At 40.1% G+C, this 7,164-nt stretch overlaps 2 non-coding genes across 2 annotated transcripts; both read left to right on the forward strand.

Moving 5' to 3' along the window:
- The first annotated feature begins 2,952 nt into the window (after positions 1–2,952).
- On the forward strand, positions 2,953–3,059 carry LOC141722089 (small nucleolar RNA R71). The gene has a single exon (XR_012575121.1). It is a non-coding gene; the product is annotated as a small nucleolar RNA R71 (small nucleolar RNA).
- A 3,332-nt stretch (positions 3,060–6,391) lies between these two features.
- Positions 6,392–6,498, forward strand: LOC141722955 (small nucleolar RNA R71). The gene has a single exon (XR_012575953.1). It is a non-coding gene; the product is annotated as a small nucleolar RNA R71 (small nucleolar RNA).
- The last annotated feature ends 666 nt before the right edge of the window (positions 6,499–7,164 follow it).

Consider the following 7,164-nt stretch of genomic DNA (forward strand, 5'->3'; position numbering starts at 1 on the left):
AGCAGTCTTTGCCATTGGATAAAACTTCACCAGAAACTTTTGCGCAAGATCTTGCCACATAGTGATGGACCCAGCTGGTTCAGAATGTAACCAGTCTTTAGCCTTGTCCCTCAGTGAGAATGGGAAAAGCCTCAACTTGATAGCCTCATCAGTCACGCCATTATACTTAAAAGTGCTGCAGATCTCGACAAAATTCCTTATGTGCATGTTGGGGTCTTCAGTTGCCGCTCCTCCAAAAGAAACAGAATTCTGCACCATCTGAACAGTGCCCGGCTTGATTTCAAAGGTGTTAGCTTGAATAGCCGGATGAAGGATGCTTGACTGAATGTCATCAATTTTAGGCCGAGAAAAATCCATAAGAGCTGGATCAGCTTGAACAATACGATCTCCCATGTTTACTGGTTCTTTCCGCTCAATTCCTGAATCCGAATCCTCAAAATCTAACTTCTCCGGAATATCAAGAACTTCGTCTGTCTCCTCAGCTGTATCTAAAGTCCTCTTGCGAGCACGAGAACGAGTTTGCATAAATGCTTGCTAAAGTACCTGAAACACAACCGGAAACAATAATTAACTACTACGTCCTAATCACTGAGTCCTAATGACCGATGATGGTAAGTACATAAACTAAACAAATACGCCGAGTCCCCAGCAGCGGCGCCAAAAACTTGTTAGGGCGAAATCACGCACTAATATTCACGCAAGTATACGCGTTCGCAAGTAATATAGAATACTTTCTAGTTCGTTCCCACAGAGACTCAGACTAAATTATTGTCTAATTAAACTCACTCACCAATGTATGATTACTTCTCAATGTTAAGACACTAACACTTAAGATTGTTGATTAAATATTAACTACAATTAACTACTTAATTAATCACTTACTTAACACTTCAAATTATCAATAATAAAACACTCATGAGATCACAACTTCATTATTACTTCCTTCAATAGCCATTGTTATTACCTTTAGCATGTGACAGTGATGATATTAATCGAATAACACGAAACTGATAAAAGCCAACTTTCATTGTACTAATACCATTCTACCAAGCATCCACAATTAAGATAGAAGTTGAATAGTCATCAATTATGTTGAGTTCCTATATGTCTACAGAAATTGACAACACAACGATTTAAGCACAAGTTATTCCTTTTGATTACATAGGGCAAATAAAACTGTTAGAGTTACCCACTAATCATGCACAACGTACATGAACCTATGCTAGACTGGCAAGTTCAAAATCTCAAGATCCACCGTCGCTTCACAAGAGATTAACACCCTATCTTATATGTTCGCGACGCACATAAGACGAATACGCACAACCAATACTAGATATCATACAATCATCACACACTAAAGTATTAAACAATTACTAAAGAATTCCATAATAAATCCGTTGCAACCCAATGATCACGATTAGCCCATAATAGCACTTATCGTCATCATGGGTTCATATGAAATCATGATAAACAAACACAAGAAAATAATAACTAAACTAATTATATTAAAACAGAGTACGTCACAAGAGTAAATAAGTTCAAAGTAAGAAAACTAGCATCCAACGTTACAACGAAACAAGAATCATAAGAAAATATGCTTCCTCTTCGTTGCGGTATACTAAATCAGTCTTCTTCCTTATCTCCTTCGCTCCTTGCGTAAAAACACGATCTTCTTCAATCCACACTTGTGAAAATGTCTCAAATCTACTTATATAATAGTCCCATAAAACTCAGATTACATAGAAGTGGAAACCAAACAGAAGTAGAAGTCCTGAAATAATATATCTTTTTTTTCGACCCTGCGCGGCCGCTCAGCATAGCTGAGCGGGCGCTCAGCTTGCTGCGCGGCCGCTCAGCAATGCTGAGTGGGCGCTCAGACCTCTACTGGAAAAAATCTGATTTTGTTCCGTTTCTTCGCCGTAATCTGCCCATTTCTTTCCTCACACAATGGTGAACACATGCCAAGGCTTATTCTTGATGATTCCTCCCCCGAAATGCAACTAATACTCTGAAATGCATAAACACTAGAAAAACGCATCAAATACACAAAATACTTGATTTCAAGACACCAATTTAAGCCATTTTAAGACATTCTAAGTGGTATAAAATGTCACTTATCACCTGTTGCTCTACTTCTTCTTTAGCCCCAACTTCTTTAGTCGAAACTTGAGTTTGTTCAGGATACACAACCTTTCCAGACCTCAAAGTGATTGCCTTTACATGCTCCTTAGCTTCCCTCCTTCCTGGCACTTCAGTGTCACTAGGTAGTGTACCAGGTTGACGATTTAGCAAGGCATTGGCAATTTGTCCAGTTTGATTTTCCAAGGTCTTGATAGAAACAGCTTGGCTCTTGCACATAAGCTTCAACTCCTCTAATTCAGATTTTTCTTTAGCTTGTTACAGCTGGAGCTGCTGTCTTGGTGCATATTGCGGTTGCTGAAAACCAGGGGGTTGTACTGCTTAGCTGGATACTGCTGATAAGGCTGTTGAACCACGTTCTGAGCGTTGCTCCAACTGAAATTAGGGTGATTGCGGTTGTTAGGATGATAGGTAGCTGGCACAGCTTGCTGCGATCGCTGAAAGTTGCACACGAACTGAGCTGATTCACTAGAGATAGCACACTGATCAGTCTCATGGGTACCAACACAAAGCTCACAGATACTAGCGATTTGATTAACTCCATAATTAGCCAAAGTGTCCACCTTCATCGTCAAAGCCTTAAGTTGGGCAGCTATAGTAGTTGCTGCATCCAACTCCAGAATTCCTGCCACTTTTCCCTGAGTCAGCCTCTGGGAAAGATTCTGGTATTCATTGGCAGCCATCCATTCTATCAATTCATAAGCTTCATCGTAGCTCTTAGCCCACAAGACTCCTCCTGATGCTGCATCGAGCATGGGTCTAGAAGTAACACCCAATCCATTATATATACAGTTTATAATCATCCAATCAGGCATGCCATGGTGTGGGCACTTCCTTAGCATCTCCTTATATCGGTCCCAAGCCTCACACAGAGATTTTCCAATTTGGTGAGCAAACTGAGTAAGAGCATTCCTAATTGCAGCAGTTTTCGCCATTGGAAAGAATTCAGTGAGAAACTTTTGAGCCAGATCTTCCCAAGTGGTGATAGACCCTGGTGGTAGAGAATATAACCAGCACTTTGCTTTGTCCCTCAGAGAGAATGGAAATAGTCACAACTTGATAGCATCTTCAGTCACACCATTGAACTTGAAAGTATCGCAGATCTCGATGAAATCTCTGATGTGTATGTTGGGGTCTTCAGTAGGAGAACCCCCAAACTGAACTGAGTTTTGTATCATCTGAATCGTGCTTGACTTGATCTCAAAAGCGTTAGCCGAGATGGCTGGTCTGATGATACTCGACAAAATTTCATTGATCTTAGGCCGAGAATAGTCCATCAAGGCCTTAGGATTTTCTGCTTGATCTCCCATCACTACTAAAACTTGTTCCTCGAATTTCTCTTCTTCTTCAAACTTCCCTTCTTCTTCTTCAAAAACTTCCCTTCGAACCACCACAACTTTTTCCTCGGCTTTATCCAGAGTTCTCTTACGAGACCGCGAACGCGTATGAATACACACTCGCTAGAGTACCTGAAATAAGACAAGGAAATAGATAAGTAACAATGTTCGAGTCAATGAACTTTAACGATTATTGATGACAAACACATAAACAAAAAATTAACACTGCAGTCCCCGACAGCGGCGCCAAAAACTTGTTAGTCGCTAAACACGCGCTAATAATACACGCAAGTATACACGTTCGCAAGTAATATAGAATTATTTATAGTTCGTTCCCACAGAGACTGGCTTGGTTAACTAATTAATTTATGCACTTATGCACCGATGATATGGTTATTATCCAATGCTAAGACGATAACAAATTGGGATTGTTATAACTAAGAATTAAACTAATAATTATAACTAAGGGAATAAGAATGATTGAATTAATATATATGAAAAACATGGGATTCTAACTTCATTAAATACTTCATTCAATAGTCTTTTCGTTCTTAACCTTAGCATGTAATGGTGATGACACTAATCAGATAACACGAAACTGATAAACGCCAACTTTCGTTGCACGAATACCATACTACCGGAAATCCACAAAAGAGATAGAAGCTGAATAAACACCAATTATATTGAGTCCCTATATGTCAATAGAATTTGATAACATAACGGTTTAAGCACAAGTTATCTATCATGATTACATAGGGCAAGTAAGATGGTTAAAATTACCCATAAATCATGCATAACAAATACACGAACCTATGCTAGCATGGCAAGTTCTAACTCCTTAAATTCACTATCGCTTCATTAAAGATTAACACACTATCTTATAAGTTTGTGACGCTCATAAGACGAATAAGCACAACCAATACTAAGTTATCATACAATCACTACACATTAAGGTATCGAAACAAATCAACTAAATAAATCCATAAATAAAACCGCTAGAACCCCACGATAATGATTAGCCCATAATCAGAATCATCATCAACGTAGGTTCCGATGAAAGCATGGTATAATAAACGTAGTCTTTATAACAAATAATAAAATAAGGTTAACACAAGAGTATAGGTTCAACAAAACAAGAAACGAGCATCCAAGATTACAACTCAAAACAAAGATTCACAAGAATAAACTAGATCGTCTTCGCCTTTGTTTGTGTTATAGGTCTCTTGCCGTCTTCTCCTTGAGCTCTGTTATGTCTCCTTCTGATTAGTTATGAAAAACGACCTAAAGTAATGATTATATATCAGCCCCATGCAATGTAGAAGTCTTTCTCTCAAAAGCCAAGTAGAATCAGGATTCTAATATCCCGACACGGCGCGGCCGCACACTTCATCATCGCGGGCGCGCTGGCTCTCTGTAGTTTAGGCGCGGCCGCGCGCTTTGACAGCGTGGGCGCACTGGCCTTCTATGCAAAATTCTGACTTCTTCTTTTTCTTGTTAATTTGAGCCGGCTTTCCAAGAGTTTTTATTCCAACACATTCCTACCACCAAATTAGCACCAAAATAATGCTAATTCACCTGATTACTTGGAGAATGCCTGAAAATGCAAAAACACTAGAAAACATATTAAAACACCAACAACTTGAGTACATTTACACCAATTCAAAGCTTTATGTAGCGTAATAAAGTATCATAAATGCCACTTAACAACCTTTCCAATTGTGCATAGAATAGTGAAGCTTCCAGGATCTTTAAGCTTCGGAGCAATTTCCGTTGCAACACAGCACTGTATTCCTCCGTGAGAGCAATGGTCTCTAAGTCATCAAGCTTCACCTTCCTAGAGAGAATATCTTTTATAAACTTTGTGTAACTAGGCATTTGTTCAAGAGCTTCAGCGAAAGGTATGTTGATGTGAAATTTCTTGAACACCTCTAGAAGCCTCTCAAACTGCTTATCCAGCTTTTCTTCTGCAGCCTCTTAGGAAAAAGAGGTGGAGGATAGATCTGTTTCTCCCCTGTATTACCCTCAGGAGGAGTGTGCTCAACAGTAGTCTTCCTTGGTTCCACTTCGGCTTCCTTCTGCACTTCTTCTTCTTCTTCAGCCTCCACTTCAGATTCTGGAGTCTTTGCTTTTTCAGGATTCGCAACCTTACCAAACCTCAATGTAATTGCCTTCACATGCTCCTTAGCTTCCTTCTTGCCTGGCACTTCAGTATCGCTCGGAAGCGTGTCAGGTTGACAATTCAGTAATGCATTAGCAATTTGCCCAATCTGATTCTCCAAGGTCCTGATAGACACAGCTTGGCTCTTGCACATGAGCCTCAACTCCTCCAATTCATATTTTTCATTAGCTTGCGGTAACTGCTGAAGTTAAAGTTGTTGCCTAGGGGCATATCGTGGTTGCTGGAAACCAGGAGGGTTATACTGCTTTTTTATGTAAGGCTGATAAGTTTGTTGCACCGCATTCTGATTGTTACTCCATCTGAAGTAAGGATGATTGCGGTTATTTGGATGATAAGTGGCTGGAGCTTGTTGCTGTGATCTCTGAAAGTTGCTCAAAAATTAAGTTGATTCGCTATAAATAGCACACTACTCAGTTTCATGTACCCCCGCACAAAGCTCACAAACACTAGTGATTTGATTAACTCCATAATTAGCCAACGAGTCCACTTTCATCGTCAAAGCTTGAAGTTGAGTAGCTATAGCAGTAGCTGTATCCACTTCCAGAATTCCTGCTACCTTGCCTTGCAACATTCTTTGTGTAGGATTCTGGTATTCATTAGCTTCCATGAGCTCAATCAACTCATAAGCTTCATTATAGCTTTTGGCTCATAAGGCTCCACCAGATGCTGCATCGAGCATAGGTCTATAATGTGCGCCTAAACCACTGTAGAAACAATTTATAATCATCCAATCGGTATGCCATGGCGTGGGAACTTCCTTAGCATCTCCTTTTATCGATCCCAAGCCTCACACAGAGATTCTCCAGTTTGCTGCGCAAACTGAGTAAGATCATTCCTGATTGCAACAGTCTTCGCCATAGGAAAGAATTTAGTGAGAAACTTTTGAGCAAGATCCTCCCATATGGTGATAGAACCTGGTGGTAGAGAATGTAACAAGCATTTTGCATTATCCCTCATAGAGAATGGGAAGAGTCACAGTTTGATAGCATCTTCAGTAACCCCACTTGAAAGTATCGCAGATCTCGATGAAATCCCTGATGTGCATGTTGGGGTCTTCTGTAGAAGAACCCCCAAACTGAACTGAGTTCTGTATCATCTGAATCGTGCTCGACTTGATCTCAAAAGTGTTAGCCGAGATGGCTGGTCTGATGATGCTCGACTGAATATCATTGATCTTAGGCAGAGAATAGTCCATCAAAGCCTTAGGATTTTCTGCTTGATCTCCCATTACTACTAAAGCTGGTTCCTCGACTTTCTCTTCTTCTTCAACTTTCTCTCCGTCCTAAAAAACTTCCCTTCGAATTACTACAGCTTCTTCCTCGGCTTGATCCAGAGTTCTCTTATGAACCCGCGAACGCGTATGCATACCTGCTCGCTAGAGTACCTGAAACACGACAAAGAAAAGAGTAGGTAAGTAATAATTTCCGAGTCAATGAACTTTAACGATCACTGATGACAAACACATAAACTAAAAGTTAAAACTGTAGTCCCCGGCAGCGGGGCCAAAAA

The sequence above is a fragment of the Apium graveolens genome, chromosome 4 (genome assembly GCF_009905375.1).
Source record: "Apium graveolens cultivar Ventura chromosome 4, ASM990537v1, whole genome shotgun sequence".
In the NCBI taxonomy this organism is placed as follows: domain Eukaryota; kingdom Viridiplantae; phylum Streptophyta; class Magnoliopsida; order Apiales; family Apiaceae; genus Apium; species Apium graveolens.